Below are 19,332 nucleotides of genomic sequence, written 5' to 3' on the forward strand. Positions count from 1 at the left end.
TGCCCAGGGATGAAGGAAATCTAGCCTCCATGCCATATACCAGCTCATAAGGGCTCATTCCAATTGATCTTTTGTTTGAAAGTCTGTCTGCCCATAGGGCATTCACCAGCTTTTTGCGCCAGTTTTTCTTGTTTTCTTCTAACATCTTCTTTATGATGTTGATGAGGCTCTTGTTAGATGATTCAGCCAATCCATTGTCTTGAGGGTAATATGCTGTAGATTGGCCCAAGGTGATATGAAACTTATCGCAGAAACTGATCATCTTTTTGGACTTAAAGGCAGCAGCATTATCAGTGATGATTTTCTCAGGACAGCCAAATCTAGAAAGGATGTTGCATTCAAGGAATTGGATAATGATGGTATCATTGGCTTGTCTACAGGGAATGGCTTCAACCCACTTGGTGAAATAATCGGTGGCTGTTAGGATCCATTTGTGTTGGCCTGAGGAAGAGGGATGGATTTCTCCAATGAAGTCAAGACCCCATTGTTGAAAAGGTTTTTCGGTGGAGATTGGTTTAAGGGGCAGGGGCAATAATTTTCTCTTGCCTTCAAAAATTTGGCACTTATGACATGTTGTGGAAAATTTTTTAACATCCGCAAAAAGAGTGGGCCAGTAGAAACCAGCCCTCAGGATTTTGTCTGCTGTGGACTTCCAGTAGAGATGTCCTCCACAGTCACCTGCATGGAATTCTTTCATGACATTGTTGGTTTCATTCATGGTTAAGCAATTTAACAATATACCTTCATGATTTCTCCAAAATAATGCACCATCAACAACACAAAATCTCAAAGCTTTCATCTTCAAAAATATTTTCTTTGTTCTGGACAATCCTGGGGGAGCACACAGGTTTAACAATACAAAGCAAATATCAGTGTACCAGGGGCATTGCAGAAATATTTCACTGATCTGTGGAGTCGCCAGCTCCGGTTCATTGTCCAGCTGGTTAATGTCTAAGACCTGAAAGTTTGTTTCGGACATCAGTTTAGCTAAACCTTGTCCCTTTATCAGCTTGGTTGGTTTTATTTCAATGTCGTATTCAAGGATACTTGCAATCCACTTACCTCTTTTGCCTTCTAATCCGTCTTGAGTCAGTATGTCTTTTACAGCAGCATGTGGGACGTAGGCGATCATGTGTGAGTACAGTATATACACTCTAAAATCCTTGATGGCCTTGATAAGTGCGTAGGCCTATTTTTCCATTATCGGGTATTTCAATGGGGTGTCTCTTAAGGCTCAGCTGAAAAAAGCAATTGGCTTTTCAGCTCCCTGTTCATCCTTTTGTAGCAGGAAAGCAGCTATCGTATGCTCGGATGCAAATGAAAATATGATGAAATCTTTATTGAACTGTGGACTAGTTAGGACAGGGGTCTGAGTTAAGGCAGATTTGATACTCTCAAATGCTTGCTTAGCTTCCAGGGACCATCTTACCTTGGCATCCTTCTTTAACATGTTGCTTAACAGTCTTATTAATTCAGCCAAATTTGGAATGAATCTTCTCAAGAAGTTGATTTTCCCAAGGAATGCTTGTAACTCTTTTATGTTTCTGGGGTACGGGATTTGGAGGATGGCCTGTATTCTCTCAGGATCAATCCTGATTCCGTCTTTTGATATGATGTGGCCAAGTAATTTTCCTTCCTCAAGGCCAAATAAGGACTTCTTAGGATTTAATGAAATTCCATATTTTCTGCCTGTTATGAAAATTTGCCTAAGATGCTTGAGATGTTCTTCATCAGATTTGGAAAATGGGGTTAAATCATTGAGGTACACAACTAAAAAATCATGTATTTCTTTTGCAAATGCAATATCCATTGCTCGTTGGAAAGTAGCACCGACGTTTTTAAGTCTGAATGGCATTTTTACATACTTAAATGTTCCCCAGGGTGTGGTAAAAGCTGTTTTGTCTTGGTCATCTGGGTGAACAAGTATTTGGTTGAAACCTGAAAATCCATCTAATAAAGAGATTCTAGATGATCCCACTACTCTCTGCAATATGTGGTCCATCTTGGGCAAAGGATAGTGGTCTTTTAAGGAGACTTGGTTTAAGTTTCTGAGGTCTACACAAAGTCTGATTTCTCCTGTCTTTTTTCTTGTAGGAACAAGATTGGACACCCACTCAGAGAATCTGATAGGTGCTATAATGCCTGCTTCCCACATCCTTTTTACTTCTTTTTCAATCGGGGGAAGCAGCATGGGGTTGATTCTTCTCAATTTCTGTTTGAAGGGCTTCTGATTGGGCTTCAATGGGATAGTGTGCTAAATCACTGATGTATCATAGGACTTCAAGTCCTCATAGCTCCAAGCAAATACATCTTGAAATTCTTTGAATAAGTCAATGTACTTGGGCTTTTGATCGAGTGGCAAGTTTTTGGACAGTTTGACCATTTTTGGACTCTCTGGTGTCCCAATGTTATGTTCTTCAATTTCCGTGTTTATTGGTTGCAATTTTGGTTTTCTGGGGACGTCATTTGAGTCAAACATGTCTTCTAGTGGAGTTAGCTCGGCAGGCAGAAAATTATCCTTTAGGTCAATGATTTCTACTTCTGCTTTGTCTATTTCTTCTGCCTGTGTTTGTCTTAGCTGTTCAATGTTTTCATTGTCAAAAACAGTTGGCTTCAGAATCATTTTGGCTGTTGCAGCATCTAAAGCTTGCTGACTTTCATTTCTCTGCTGTTCAGAATCTGTCATGGCATCGGTGTCAATGTGAATATTTGAGAATTCATGCGCAAGGGTAAGGAAATTGTTAATCTGGGCATCACTCTCGAACACTTGTCAATCTCTTACATTATTTTGGACGGTGGGTCTATGCTTTATTTCGGCTGTGAAGTGATGATTTGGGTCAAAAGGGAGCTTGCATGTACTCGCGAAGGTGGCTAGGTTGTGTGCATGAATGTTGTGATTTCTGGAAATCTTATCAAGATTGAATTCAGTGAATGACTGGAGTATGTCAATAGCAGCTGTTATGTAGGCTCTCATTCTATTGTCATTGGTAACAAAATTACCTTTTATCTGTTGTATGACTAGATCAGAGTCACCTAAGATAGATATTTTTACAACACCTAGAGTTTTCAGCAGTTTAAGGCCTAACAGCAGAGCCTCATACTCTGCCATGTTATTTGTGCATTTGAAATTCAGTCTATAGGCATGTCCTTCTGCATGGTTATTGTGTGTATTGTGAATCCAGACACCTGCCCCTGCTCCTAACTTGTTAACAGAACCATCAAACTCTAAGAACCATGTGATTTCTTGCTTGTGATCAGTATCAAGGGATTGAGCTGTTTTAGGATTGGGCATATTTAGAATTTCTGTTTGGGGAGGTTCTTGTAACATGCTGGTTGCATTTACTGTTTGGACAATCTCTTTATTGTGGGTAACCGCTTCTTGACTGATGTGCACTTGTTGTTCTAGAGCGAAAGGCTCCTTATTGATGGGCAGATCCAAATCATGATTAAATAAAATGAAAGAATCCATATCGGAATGGATCGAATAAATGGGAAAATTTTCAGGCTTTTTTTCACTACTCACTACATATTTCATGAGCGTTTCTCTGTACAGTCTCTTTGGTTGCCCAAAGACTGAAATGGTAGCATAGGAAAGATCTAGTTGAAGGGATCCTTGAAGTTTTGCTCCCCATGATCTTGACAGCAGCATACCGTACTTGGGAGGAATGTCAGCGACCACTACATCCATGAGAATGGTCTTGTTCGGATATTGGACTAGGGAAACACATAGGTCTTTGATGAGACCTAGACATTTCACTTGACTTGAGTCAAATGAGTATAAATCTTTGTAAGGTCTTGTAATGTCGAGGTTCAGTTTTTCCATCACTGCTTTGGGCATAAGATTGTGTGATGCCCCTGAGTCAAACATAGCGTTGTGTAAAACTTTGTCATGTATATGCAGGCTGACATAAAAGGGTGGGACAGGTCCATAGGTAGATTTTCCATTAACTTCTGGGCCAAATAGCAGTTCAGGGGAATCATCCAAAACATTTACATCATCTTTATTTTCTGGCATTTGCAATGATCTTTGAATTTGTTGCCTATACACATCATGTTTAGCCAATTCTGAAAGAGGAATGGCTATCTTGAGTTTTCCAATCTCTGTTTCTAAACTAAAAGGCTTCTCCAGGGGAGTCTTGGTATTTGCATTGGTAGTTTTTCCCTCTTCATTTGAATTATCAGCAACTTGCTCTTGTTTATCAATTCTATGGGACGTATTTGCTTGCGGTTTGGCAATTTTAGGAGTACCCTTTGGGACGTTGTTTGAGTTTTGTTTTGAGAAAGGAGGTGTCAAAGGCTACTCAACAGCAGGCTGCGTGTCTGTTATGTCCTCTATGGTCACTTGAGTTGAGTTTGAGGCAGCTGTGTTAGCTGGTTGGGTTATAACGACTGTGTTTTTAATCTTACTGGGTTGTTTGGTTTCTTTTGTCTTGCTGGGCTCAGAGATGTCGATGGTCCTAGTTCTGAGCTTATACTATTTGTGTACTTCATATACAGCAGTATCATAACCTTGTTTAAAATCAAAAGATTCGCCAGTTTTAGTTTGAAATTGATTATCATCATGTTCATTCTGGTTGTCTTATGTCAGGAAAGTTTGATGCTCACCCTTTAGATCCATTACATTTATGTGATCGTCTTCTATAGGCTGACTGGATGTGAATCTTTCTACGTAGTTATCTTGAAAAGGGGGTCTAATATCCTGGTCTTGGTTAGGCCTACCAGAATTTATGTTCTGTGTCTTCCTAAAATTCGGGTTTCTTATGGTGTTGGACTGCTGCCCTTCCCATGATGCTTTTCTCTCAACATGTTCTACTCTTTCTCCTAGTCTTTGCAGGCCATTAATGATAGCATCAAGTTTCTGGTCAAAGGTTGAGGGTTCTTCCTTAAAGGTGGTTCTCTTTTCCATTCTCGCTCTATTTCTTTTGGCAATTAAGTTGGCCTCTACTGTGATGGCAACCTTTTGAGCGTCTTCAAGGGTTGCGGGAGCTCTTTCTTTCAACTGATATGCCATATCAGGGTCAAAACCGTCGGGAAATTTGTATAAGGCTAAATCGGGTGGAGGTCTTAAATTCTATGGTATCGCGTTATATACATTGTTGAATCTTGCACAGTACTCCAAAACGGTCTCTTGAGGACCTCGTTTGATTGTATCATATTCAGCTAATATGTGCAAAGGATCTTTCTTTTTCTCCCATCTGTTGGTAAAAGCTAGGTATAGCTCATCGGGAGTGGTTATGGAATTTGCAGCAAGTGATCTGAACCAAGTTCTCACATCACCTGTTAGGCTCTGAACAAAAATTCTCATTCTCATGCTGTCATCATCTATTTCATAGTTCTCAAAATGGTCTTGCATCTTTTTGGCATGCTGAATAGCTGTGAAAGGGCCAGTGGAATCAAAATATGTGATTTTGGATTGGTAGTCCTGAGGTAAAGCTGTAGCGTTAGTAGGCAACTGCAGGGGTGCATATCTATTAGCCATATTCGTGAGGTTTATAGGAATGATAGGGATAACTGGAACAACGGGAACGACTGGTACAACAGGGGTGATAGGAAGGGTAGTAACAACAGTAGTGGTAATGGTAGTATGTGCAGTGAATGAAGGTGTGAAGGGAGGGCTTTGAGATGTAAATGATGAACTAGGGGAAGCAGGAGTGGACCAGAATAAAACCTTGACAGGAGTTGGAACAGAGCTAGGGTAAGGTGTTTTAGGACTCAAATCAGCAAAATTTTCCTGTCTTTGTTGCTTCCTAAGGATTTTAGGGATTATGTTAGGGTTTTGAAAAACAGCTAGGGGATCTGGGTCTGGGTTTGACCTTGTATATCGCGGGTTTTTCTTGGGAGCCAGCTTCCGAACCTGTTTTTTGGGTATATTTTTTTTTGGAATATTTTGTATTTACAGGGGCCAGATAAGATTTTGAAATGGCTGTGTATATCTTAAAACTAGCATGAAGATTGACTGAAGCAGCTTTTATCTAAAGCTATTAATGTAAAACAAAAATAGTTTCAAAGGCTTCCTGGCTGACATTCAGGCTTCATCTGTAGTTTTAGGAAATATACAACAATTAGAAAATCAATGTCTACAAGGGATTTTTAACCTTCTTTGTGAAACTTTGTAAAATTAACTGAGGAAGCTCCCCAGTGGAGTCGCCATTATGTTATCACTCCAGTTGTCCCTGAAGGTTAAGAAAGGGATACGGCCGAGGTAACCACAAACCAACTTTGGATTGCAGGTTCTAGACAACCTGCAATCAGAGAGGGCTCTCTCTTTTAGATTTAACTTTGTTTGAAAGGATTTTAGGCTAGGTCTTGGGTTCGGGGAGTTCTTTGTTTTGTTTTGGTGGGAAAATTGATTTTTCAGGTGGAGAGGCAGTGTATAATCTAAGTTTCTCGAACCATTGGCCGTGGAGTCAAGGATAAAAAAGCTGTTATATTTCTTTAAACACAGAGAGGGAAGATGGAGCAAGATAGCTGAGGTCGAAGCAACTTTCAGGTTTTATGGATGGAAGAGATGCCAAGCAATGAGAGGCAGTTAAGAATCTCTCGATTGGCCTAACAGAGGAGATGATAGAGCGCTACCCAGGGGCAGTTAAGAATCCCTAGATAATTGGCGAACACAGGTAAATTGGGGTAAACATGAGCCGGGAGGAATTCATATTCATAACCAATTCATTGAGACGAAAACACAGAGAAATAGCAGAAATTGAGCATAGAGAGTGTCTAAACTTATTCTAAGCTATTCTTTCTTCCTGCTATTTAGATAATGGCAAACACATAAACAGAGATCAGAGGCACTTATTGCTTCAAGCCGCAATGCAGGAATTCCATCTTCAACTCTTCAAAACATTTATCACTAAGAGACAGTTCGTTCTCCAAGCTTTCAGCAATCTTTGATTATGGAAGAACTCAGGTATACAATGCGAGTCTCTAATGAAATTCTCAATTGACCAACCCTTAAAACTATACAGAGGGTGGTATCTATAGGGCAAAACTCTCTGCAGAGTTCCTTTATTACATCTTGACCTAATTAGGTCATAAAAATGACTACTTGACCTAACTCTATCTGGAATTAAATGAAAAAAAAATCTCTTGAGCGGCGCTGAGGGTCGCCGTATCAGAAATAAGTGAATGATGTGGTCCTTGGTGGCTTGCTGTAGTGTCTTCTGAAATAAATATGCATGGGTCCCTGTTCCTTGAAGTCTGCCTGCATTTAAGTTTAAGCTATGATTTGAGTGCAGGAATGGGCTTTAGCTGCCTGATTTTGACTTCCTGATGGGCTCATTAATTCTTAGCTGCTTCGAGCCACTAAAATATCTTCGGCTGATACTCTTTGGTGTCTTCTCCTTCTCTGATACTCTTTGACAAAATCTGGGCTGCTGATCTGATGTACTACGGGTCTAATCACGAATTAATGGCCGCTGTTCGGCCTCTGCACCTCTGAAATCGTTTTCTGATCCTTTAGGCATGCTCTGTGAAGAAAACTGATCATTTCTGCGCCTTTTCAGGCTTCCTGGGGCTGCATGGAGCGAAGATTCCCTAAATATTCCCTGAAGATTCTCCATTTTGGCCCAAAAAATCCTGCGATGAGGCGCAAATTGCTCATCAAAAACTGCCTTAGAATTCGATTCCGGGGCTCCAAAGTGCGATTTTCGCGCCTCTGCGTCCAAAAAGGGATGATGACGTCAGCATGACATCAGCATTGTACGGCGGGTGACGTCAGCATGACGTCAGCATGGCGACATGGCGGGATGACGTCAGCATGACGTCATCACGTACGATCGATGACGTGGCAAGTATGGTACCGGGACACGTGGCAGTGATGTGGCAGGAGGCCACGCAGGCGGGTGACTCATCAGGTGACTGTACAGGGGGGTGATGTGGGCTGTTGACTGTGCAAGGGGTGACGTGAGCTGGTGACGTCACTGGGTGGTAAGCAGTATGTGGCGCACCGCTTATGGGGGATGGCGGTTTCGGAGGGAAGGGCTCCGCCACAGCCCGGCGCCTGACGCGTGGCGTGAGTACAGCGGCGAAACCGCCGAACTCCCGGACGTTAAAGGCTGGGTGCGTCGGGGATAAGGATGCCCACCAGCCGTAGATCTGCGGGGCTATGGATCGGGCGGCAGGCGGCGGACGCGACGGGATGTGGGGTTAACGGGCAGGAATATTCGCAGGAATATTTCGAATTTGATACTGCGCGCGGTGGGTTATAGACTTAGGAAAACGGTTTTACGGGGTTAAATAAAGGCGCGGGTTAATAATTATGCACAGGAACTTTGGGTTAGGGGCGGAATGTGGGTTTTTACAGCGGTGGGGTGAAGTTTTACAAGGGGGAAGGCGAAAACATGGGTTTTTTGGGGGTTTTTGGGGTTAAGGGAGAGGTTACTAGCTGACCAGATGTCAGACTAGTTCCTCAATGACTCGGATGGGCTAAAAACAGTCCCAGTTGGACTGTGATTTCCCTGACTTAGTATAATTATGGCTATAGTGCCAGGGATGGGATATTTACATAGGGGAGTGTTATATACATGATTTTTAGTAGGGGAAAGGGAAAATTGTTAGGGAGCTAGATAATAAAGTTAAAAGTTAATATGGAGATGAAGAGAGGGTGCTAAGGTGTGAGACCTTATGCCATTTGGGGAAAAGAAGACTCACAGATGATGAGTCAGTAGTCCTTGAGTGAAGGAGATCCTCACTAAGGCAAATGTCATGGGGATGATGAAACTAAGAGGCTCAAGAAGATCTTGTCCTCTTGGGGGATGTTAGTAAGTGACTTGGGGGGGGATGAGAAGAGGGGGATGTTAATGAATCTCCAGCCTGAGTACCTTCATGAAACTGCAAAACTGCCCGATAACTGTGATCAGAAAAGATAAGACATTGGGGAATACAAAATTGATCACTAGTCATGATTCTGCCACATCAAAGCTACCTACCCAGCCTACTGTCCTAACATTTTCTCTTCTTTTTATTTTTGGGTGCACTTAGACTTGCAGATCCAGACTCACAATTTTTCTTTTGCATTATCCTAACTAGATCTGCACTTATTTCTGCCAGGGCCCAGATTAAACAGTTGGGTCCCTTTGATTCTCTACCTATCTACAAATCTGCCAAGATTAAACTGTTTGGACAGATGTCATTCTCTATATTCTAAAACAGGAAATTGAAACCTAGGAAGACCAGGATTAGACTGTCTGGACCTTCCTTTAAGAACTTCTTCAAAACTGGAGCAACTCATCAAAATTGGAAACATCAGTAACATTTGTATTGGCATACTCTATTACTTCTTCTCTGGTTTTCTTCTCTGGAAATATGGAACCTTGCTGCAAGAAAGATGACATATTTGGCATGTAAAAATGTCAATCATGAAATATGAAACCTGTTGCAACAGGAGGCTAACACTACTAACCCTGATTACAACCCAATATAGGATGGTGCAGTTTCACAATGAGATGATGAAGAGATTGAATGCAATGATCATGACTTGTTTAATTGTAAATATTTCCTAGGAAGGAAGGAAGATTCTACAACTTTAAATGTTCAAGGGATTGTTTGATTGATGCATCTAAATTCTCTATCTATCGAGTTTTTGATATGCTTAATCCTAAATCTAATCAAACCAATGACATTAACAATTTTCCATTGACACATTTGATGACACTAGTGTCTATCTACTTATTGATCCTTCTAATCCACCCAAATTTGATGATATACCATCAAAAAGTTTAGGAATTTGTGTGGGAGTCAAGGCACTTCATCTCCCACTACTGGTTATGTTAGGTCTCACAATCTCGATGAGTTCCCCAAAATAGATTGGATCCAAACCTTAGAGGATTCTTGGTGTTTTAAAGTTAATCTTACTAATCCTCAAAATAGAGATTTTGATCAAATAAAATATTATTATTTGGTTAATTATCCTTGATGTGAGTCCCTTGTATCGGACCTAGGGATCAAGTGCACATCTTTCATGGAATCCCAAAGCTTCATAACCTATTTCTCTAATCGTCAAGAAAAAGATCACCAACTAAAATATTTCTCCGGGTCGAATCCTTTTGTGAATAATCAACTTCTAATATTTCTAGTGTATGTAATGAAATTAATCATTTTTGTGGCACAATTGATCCTCACGAGTTTGATTCAATGCTTGAATCTAATCCTGCAAGATGATATCAAGTTTGGATATGATTTGACTCATGTTTATGATATTTTGTCGACCTGGTTTTAATTTTATTGTATGCTAATTAGTTTTTAGATTTTTTTATATCGCCAATTAGTGTTATTCCTCTTGAATTTCATATTTCTAGTCAAGTTTATAATTAGATACAAAGTAATTGTCTCCTATATTATAAAAGAGGAACCAATTATTTCCAAGTATCATCACACAATGCGGAAGGTTTTATAACTTGAAGCACTTCTGAAACCTCTCAAATTAACACATCCTTATCTTTAAATAATGGAACATCTCATGAATCAACTATAATATCTGATCAACACTTGTCATTTATCATTTATTTTCCCTATAGTTTATTCAGTGATAGTTTTTGGTTTTCATTCAATCCATATCCACATTGTCCACATACCTTTCAAGGGGTTGGGGCACTTCAACATTTGCTGATGGTTATGTCAATTACACATGGTCTTGATGAAGTATATGAGAAAGATCAACCTATATTTTCTTAACCTAATATTTCTCATAAGAAAAATCTAATAATTAAAGATTTATATTCACAAAATTTTGATTTTGGTTGTTTTTATGATCCAATCACCGATTGGTTGGAGGAATCATGTCTGGAAAGTTTGATTGTTAACAATAAGTTCTAGTGCTATCTTGAAATTAACATGTATGGATTTATGTTCGAGAGATGTTTTCAAGATATGCATGCTCATCATCCTTGTTATTGTGGCAAGCCTATAGGTTAGTTGGAGTGAGCTTCTAAAGAACACCTTTATGCTTACATCTTTGACATTCATTCTTATGTACATGTAATTCAAGTAAGAAAATTTATTTCTATACATTTTTTTATATGGTTTTCAATTATTTGTATGTTTCAATTTATTGGTTGGGAGAAACTTGAATGCTTACAATGGAAATTTCACTTAACCTAGCCCCAACCTTCTATCTAGTTAGATTAGGAGTAGACCTAACTTCATTTTAGTTTTTCCTTTGCATTGAATTGACCCTAAATTTTGTTCCTCATCTAGTCATTGCATTTGATTTCTTGTTTTTTGTCTTGCATGCTACTTCTCGTTTCAGTCTTAAATTTGTTCTCTTTCATGCTTTTTCTTTTCTTATTGTGTCATGTGTTTTCTCTCATGTTTTTTTCAATAAGACCATGCATGAAAAATGCTCTTGTTTGGCTCGAAAGACAATGTGGAAAATATTTGAAAGGGAAATTATGATGTCAAAAAATACTTGGCTAGTCTATAATCCCATTATTTTCTTGGGTTCGATAACTGTAGGTCTATGATGTCTAAATGGAAAATAAAATTCACTCAAATGAAAAGATGTAAAAGAAACCATGATGTTCATATATATTTTAGGATATTCACTTCTTGACTCGATATGGTAATTTAATGGTTTTTTGCTTGCTAATCCAATCAATTAGAGAAGGGAAAGGAGAAACCTAAAATCGAGCATATTAATGTTATAGGTATATAATAATATTTGAAGGAATAACTTCCCTTTCTCTCAATAAGTTGGGATCCCCCTTTTGCCCTAGCAATATAAACAGTGATAAAATGCCAATAAGCATACTGAAAATAAAATAACGGGTGAAAGAAGAGAAAGAATTCTTGTGTAGAGAGGTGAAGCAAGAAACTTTGATGGGGTATTGAATAGGCTCACTAGCAAAAAGGTGATGCTTTTGTTCCTGTAGTGACACCGTCGGGGTACTAAACAAGCCTACTAGCAACAAAGAAACACTAGAGGTGAAACTAAAAATTCGATCATTTCAAACATGCAACCACATATTACCATTCTATTAGATTGAAACCATTGTGATAGGTTATGCTTTGTAAATGTGTTTAGCTGAGAAAGGGGATGAAAGAGACGACATCTATAACTAGGTTAAATGGGTAAGTTGAGATGATCCACATGGTGAATCAATACTTCTTGAAAGACTAAGACTTTGTGCTCAAACGTAGACCTAAGCAAAGAAGTTGGATTTCTTCCAGTGTGTCGCCAAGTGTTTTCATTGTGACAAAGACCCTTCAAAATTTTTCCTATGCTTTAATTTCAAATCTTCCTTGTAATCTTATGATTTTTCATTCCAAGTTTTCCGCTATCACTTCATGGTCACTTGATGTTCTTTTAAGTGCTTAAGTATTCTTATGAGATTCTAAAGTGTTAAAGTCACTTTCTTACACATTCTTAACATTCAATGCATCTATAAGAGCACTTATTTCAAACAAGCTTAACTATCAATGTCTATATTTGAAGTCAAGCATTATGCAATCCTTGAGTTCAATGCTTGTGCGGTCTCTAGAAACAATGATTGTGCAGTCCTTAAGGGCAGGCATTGTGAAACTCCTAAAAATTGTGCAACCCTTGCTAACAATGCTTGTGCAATTGACAATAAGAGTGACAATGCAATGTGCAATCCCTATGGATAGTAAGTGTGCAATTCCAGTTGACAGTCTCTCTCTCTCTTAGTTGCAACTATATTGTCATCTAAGTGAGTTTTCTCAATTGTCACATTTGTGCGCTTATTTTTTCATAAGATTCATTTTCACTTTCGTGACTATTATTTTTTATTTCTTTTGCTTTCACAAGTGTTTATTTTTCTTTCTCTTTGCTTTAGCATGTGCCACTTTCACTTTCTTTAGTTTTTACAAGTGTCATTTTCACTTTTTCTTACTGTCGCAAGTGTCACTTTTAACTGTTTGCACTCTTGCATGTGTTTCACTTTGGAAAACAAGTAGAGGAATATCTAGCACACTTATGATTAGTATATCTTACATATCATAAGAATATGCACTACACAATCTCCCACAACTATATTTCACTTTTTGGTTGTAGTCGACACTTGTGCCGCAAAGTGTATATTAAGTTTCACACTTGGAGCTAAGTTTTTCTTTGTTGTAGCTTCAATGAATTCATGTAGATTTTTGGTGTTTAGTGTTCCATTATCATGTGGTTGATCATTATGATTTTATTAATAATGTTCAATTCTATTTCATGCTCTAGTCTCACCTTTCTATCTCATTAATCCCACACTTTTTCAATTTTTGAAGTTCTCTTTTATTCCAAAATTTCTCAACCAACCACTCCTAATATTTCCTTCCTGGAATGTGCACTATTTAGTCTCAAACCCTAGTCAACCATCATTTCCTCCTAGAACTAAGAAATGTGCAACTACTACCCCCTGCAACTGAACTTTGTGCAATCTCAGTGTTTAGTCCCTACCTGTTTCATGTTCTCACAATGCAATCTTTTACCATTCAAGACTCCACTGCAAAGTGTGCATTCTCAATTATTGGTTAGACCCCATCTTAGTCATTGGCTTGATCAACTATATTCAATAAACTATCTCAATCCTTCCATAACTCTACATTGCACAATCATGGTGAGAAAGCTTGCCTCACTACATCCCTGACTCCCTCAACTATGCAATATTTCCTTCCTGTCCCTCAGTCACTACGCATTGTGTAGTTATAGAGACTAGACCCTCATCACTTCCTCTATTTTTTGTGCACTATGCAATCACTAATTATCTTCCTCAATCCTACACTCGGTCTTAGCTCAATAAAATATGTTGCATGAGGAATAAGATATACTAGGAGACTTTGGGACTATTTTCATTGTATCATGAGTGAATTCCTTTTGTATGTGTTGCTATCTTGACACTAAAAGATGAAGCTAAATGAGGATGCCAAGGAGATAATGCAAGCAGACACTTATGAACCTGGAACCTTAAAAGGACCATCAAGAAAAGAGACGAATGAACACTAGATCCCAACAGGAGAAGGAAGATCAAGATCACATTAAAGACTCCCTATCATTCTAGCCTTTTGGAGGATCTTGATATGACAAGATGAATCTCATGGAGCATGCCAAGGAGATAATGCAAGAAGACACTTGTGAACCTAGTACAATAAAAGTACCATGAAGAAAGGATATGAAGCAATAATAGATCACAATACAAGAAGGAAGATCAAGATCACATTAAATACTCCTTATCATTCTAGATTTTTTGAGGATGAGGATGAAGTACATGCAAGTCCCATCATGCTTATGTGAAGATAGCAACAAGAAGAGAAGCTTTTCCTTGACACCTCACAATGAAATTCCATGTCAGCATTGTCAAGTCATGTTGTATCCAAGCGTCACCATAAAGGTCATATGTGTCAATGTATTCTGCCACATCATATATGGAATGTAATTATCTTATTTTCAAAATGAGATAATTTAAAATGTGTTGAAGTTGAAGGGTCCCACATGGAATGTGAAAAGTCACTAGAAAGTTCTAAATTCATGCAGAAGCTCAAAGGTCACATAAGAATTCCAAAATTCATAGTTGAAGCTCAATATTCATGGAGGTAAAGAGTCATATGGGAGGTGGAGAGTCACCTAATTTGTTATAAATACACCCTCATATCTCAAGAGAGGGAGTTTGGATTTTTCACCTTGGCTTCTTTAGTTTGGCATAAGAGAGAGGATATTTCTTTGGACTCGTAAGTGGCGACTTAATGTTCCATTGTTAGGGCTAGTGTGGAAGCATTGTAATAATGTGTATTCGGACTTTTAATTAATATATGAAACCCTAAGAGCATGTGCGCTTTTATGCATATTTCATTAGTTATTGTGAGACTACTCTTTAATTGTTTGTGGTGTATATTTATGTTAACACATACTAATGAAAATGAACTATTTCTCTAGCTTTGGTATGCATCTTATTGAATGAACATTGTTACTTTTTTTTCATGATTGATGTTATCTCGTGACTAGTTTATAGGTTAACTAATGATTCTTTTCATGTTCTTGTGTGTCGCTTTTAGGATAGTATTATTACTTTATGATTGTATAAACCAATGCTCCCCTTGTGTTTCATGACATGGACTGACTACCTATTGTGGATCTGTATCTCTAGCGTGCAATCATTGACTAATACCTGAAGGTTTTAGTCTAATGACAATCATGATTCCCAAAATGTGGTATCAGAGTGTAGGTCAATAGTTTGATACACACCTGGTTCGTGTTGGGAGGATATTGTTGGACATTGGATAAACTAACACTCCCAGTGTGTTTCGTGACATGCAATAACTGCCTCTCATGGATCCTTATCTCTGGTGATGCGATCGTTGACTAATACCTGCGGGTTTTGGTCTAATGCAATCATGATTCCCAACACTTTCCTTCTAGAGGTTCACTCTCTCTTTTCCCTTCCGTGAAAGTATCTTAGATGCATTGCAATTATTTTCTTGACAGTTTAAACTTGCTTGTTTCAAAGTTTGTTTGCATAATCTCTTATGTTGATAACTGCAACGAAGGAAAATTATTAAGAATGATGGTAACTAGCCTTGTTTCCCAACTTGGGATCCTACTCCAAACTATGTGAGTTTTAGTTGGGACATCATACCAAACCAAACTTAAATTTATCCAAATCAGTCCTTTCCCAATTTAGCTATGCAATTTTGACTTTTGAAGTACCTGAACTTTGACCAACAATAAATTAAGTTCCAAGAGGGAATTTTTGGACTTGCATTTACTATTGAAAATATCTTTCAAATATCTACCCATATGAGTGGATCCCAAGTTCTCTTGTGCTTATTTGCTGGGTTGAAAATGGATTTAAAATTAGTGCACCTTCTCCATCTTTCCATTTAACATGATTTGAGCTAATCCTCCTTGCAAACACATATTTTTCCTTCATCCTCATCACCTTTTCCATCTGTTATCACTTAAGAATTCTAATGCCAAAATTTTTCATACTAGTTTGATGATAAAGGTTGGTGCTAGTCCAAGTTTGATTTTGTTTTTCCTTAGAGTCTGAATCTTAGGGGGTCTTGAGTCAAATATGCATTCTCATTCATCAATAGTCATTCTCGTTCATCATCGGTCTCATAGCCATGTGTCAGTTTGGTTTAAAAAATTACTATGTGCCACAAAGCCTTTTAGGTGATTTCGTAGTGCATGTAACCATTTTGAAGTGTTTTCGCAGCGCATAAATCCTTTTAGCAGTTTCGCAGCACAAAAGTCCCCTAGGTGATTTCGTAGTGTGACACATCTTAGGTGATTTCGTAGCACATAATTCAAAATTTACACTGACCGTGTTGCGAAATCGGAGATTCGTGCATTCTGCAGCGAATCTTTCCCAACTGTCAAATCTATCAAATTAATCTATGGTTGTGTCATTCATTGTTAGTTTATGCACTCCACATATCATGCAGGCCTGCTTATCTCCATTATTACAACCATTAGGTACGTTGGTACACACTGATTACAAGTTCCAAGAAACGCCAGGTATTCATAGTCTTAATGATGACTGTATTCGTTGCATGAGGAACAAGTCTGCAAGTTTTCAATTTGAATACATTGTTATCAAGCAAGGCAGTTATCAAGCAAGGCAGCCATTCAAACAAGGCAGAGACTGAAATTGGAGCAACAACAGTGTTTCAAACCTTCATGGAGGGATCGACAGAAAGGAAAGACCACAGATCAGGCAAATGTTTGAGAAACGAGCCTGAAGGTTTAAACATAACCTTGAAGAACAGAGAAGTCGAGCATGCATTTAAACAAGCTGGATATTGGAATTTTTGTAAGAAGCTCCAGGGAGGTCATGCACAAGTTACTAAGGAATTGGCCCTAAATTTCACAGGACTAAACTCAAAGGTTGGTATGCTGGAATTGCAGGGCTCACCAGACATGATATCCATAGTTACGGAGATTCCAAGAGGGGAAGAAAGTTGGTTCAATAATTTCAAATTTGATATGACCCCGTGCAAAGAATTTCTAAAGCAGGAGTTCATTAACTCATATTTAAGCAAGTCTGATCGTAGAAATTATGTCAAAGAGTCATATGGCAATTTTCTTACTTGTATACAGAAGTACCTTACCTGTGAAGGGAGATATAACAAAGTGTATTCATATCACTTTAAACTTCCGTTGCATTTCACAGGAAAGACATCTATTGATCTACATTTTTACTTATTCCGCAGCTTAAGCAAAATGTGTGACAAGGTGCAGCTAAGAAAAGAAGCCTGTGAGACTTCATTGTTCCACCATGGCTTGGTTAAGTTGATTGTTTTGCATGAACTCCAGAGGGTAAGTAGGGACCGAGACACATTCATATTCATGTCTAGTTTCAAGAACAAGACCGGTCTCAGCCCTCAAGCTGCAAAAGATCTTTCAACAACAACCGGTCATCAGGCAGAAACAAGATCCAAGAGGTTTCCAAAGTTAAAGGCAAGGAAAGAAGTAAGAGAATATACCAAGCCACTGACTATTCAGGATACACCCCAGCAGTCCCTTAAAAAGAAAACTCAGGTCAAAGAAACTGCACATGAATCAAGCACAGGTGAAGGAGTTCAAAGAAGAAGGACTAGCAGCCAAGTGGCTAAAGAAAAAGGTAAGTCAGTGAGTATTGAAGAAAGCCCCATTTCAAAGGGAGACTTAAATGATTTATTGCAAGACATTGACATTGAAGAGTCCCCACTAGTTCAAGCAGATTTGATAGTGTGAGGAAAAGAGAAGGCTAAGAGAGTCAAAGCCTCGAAAAAACTCAAGTTTGATTATCAGGTTGAGAAATTCGTTTTTAAGCCCAGGAGACCCATAACGAGGAAGTTTAAACAAGTACACGAGGTACTGCCAAGAGAAGATGAAACAGGGGAGGTGACACGGCATCATGAAAGAAAGGATAAAGGCAAAGCAGTTGCCATTCAAGAAGAAGATAGTGTGGAAGACCTGAAAAGGAGATTGGAATCTGCCAACTTTGAAATTGCTAGATTAAAGAAAGCTACCAGGAAATTTGCAGTTAAGGAGGCTTATTTTAACCAAATGCAAGCTCGGTGGGAGGACCAAACATTTCAAATTCCCGAGGTGGTTGATTTTAGTGTTCAATTCCGTAGCTAGACTGTTCCTGCAATAAAGGAAGCTCAATTTATCAGAAAATTCAATACAAACGTCAGATCTTGGATCAAGGTCATGAAGAAACAAATTGAAGACTTAAAGATGCAGTTAAGCCAGCTGAAAGAATCTCCTTAAAGAAATCTCACTTCAAGTAAGGCTATGTTTCAAATTTTGATGGTTTTGCTTAGTATAATCTTTCTTGAGGAATCATACGTTTCCATTCAGTTTTGAAAGGCCTTGGAGCAGTTGACAGAATGTTTAAATAGAAAAACGCTCAAAATGGCAAAATTTTGGTTGAAAATGTGTTTTAGGAATAACATAGCAGTTTCGTAGCGTGCTACGAAACTGCTGAAGATGATGACTAACGCTCAGCGGTTTCATAGCACGCTACGAAACTGCTGAAGCTACACAATCTAATCTCAGTCAACCAATTTTGAAATACAAGTGGAAATTTTGAAAAGGGAATATCTTCAAGGGATCAACTAAAGCTATCAACTTTCAACAAGGTCAAGATAGCTGGATGAAACATGTATTCGAATCCAAATCCAAACTTTTTGTCATAAATTGAAGCATGTTTACTACAGTCCAAGATATGTCAGACAGCATGGAAGAGCTTTTGCCTTCACACATAAAAGAGGTTGACATCACATCAAAGACGTTGCAATCTATTATATTTTGGAAAATCAAAGATAAAGGGCATGGTTCTTTGGATTTGAACATTTTGAGGCAAACCAAAGACCGATAAACAGGGGTAGCTTCCTATGTTTCAGGGCAATGGAGAAGATGTGACATTGAAGACTAGCATGGAGCTTTGAACATCCACCACAACCAAACTAAAAAGGGACCAGATGTCAAAGAACGAGAATGATTGTAATCAAGGCTATTATTAGCATAATATGGAGTTAGACTCTTACTTGATTTAGATCTCTAGAAAGTCTAGTTGCAGTTTGTTACATTTAATAGGCAGATAAAAGTTAAACATGTGTCATTAGAAGTAGATTTAGAGTTCCCCTAATGTTTAAGGAGGAATCTCGGTCAGGTAGAAGAACTCTATATATAGGAGAAAGGAAAATGTAATAAGGGTTGGAAATTTATGTAAAAAAACTCTATTATTAAGCTTATGTAAAGACTTTGTTTCTTTTGGTAATATAGTACTGGCTTCTGCTGCTCAAGAATCATAGAGAGTTTAATGTATGAGTGCCTTTTGTTGTCTTTTCATGTTGTCTACAATATTATGAGTATTTGATTACTTAGAAATCACTTGCAGTGTTCTA

This window comes from Pinus tabuliformis, chromosome 9 (genome assembly GCF_031772625.1).
Source record: "Pinus tabuliformis cultivar Carrire ecotype Pingquan chromosome 9, CPIR1, whole genome shotgun sequence".
Taxonomy (NCBI): Eukaryota; Viridiplantae; Streptophyta; class Pinopsida; order Pinales; family Pinaceae; genus Pinus; species Pinus tabuliformis.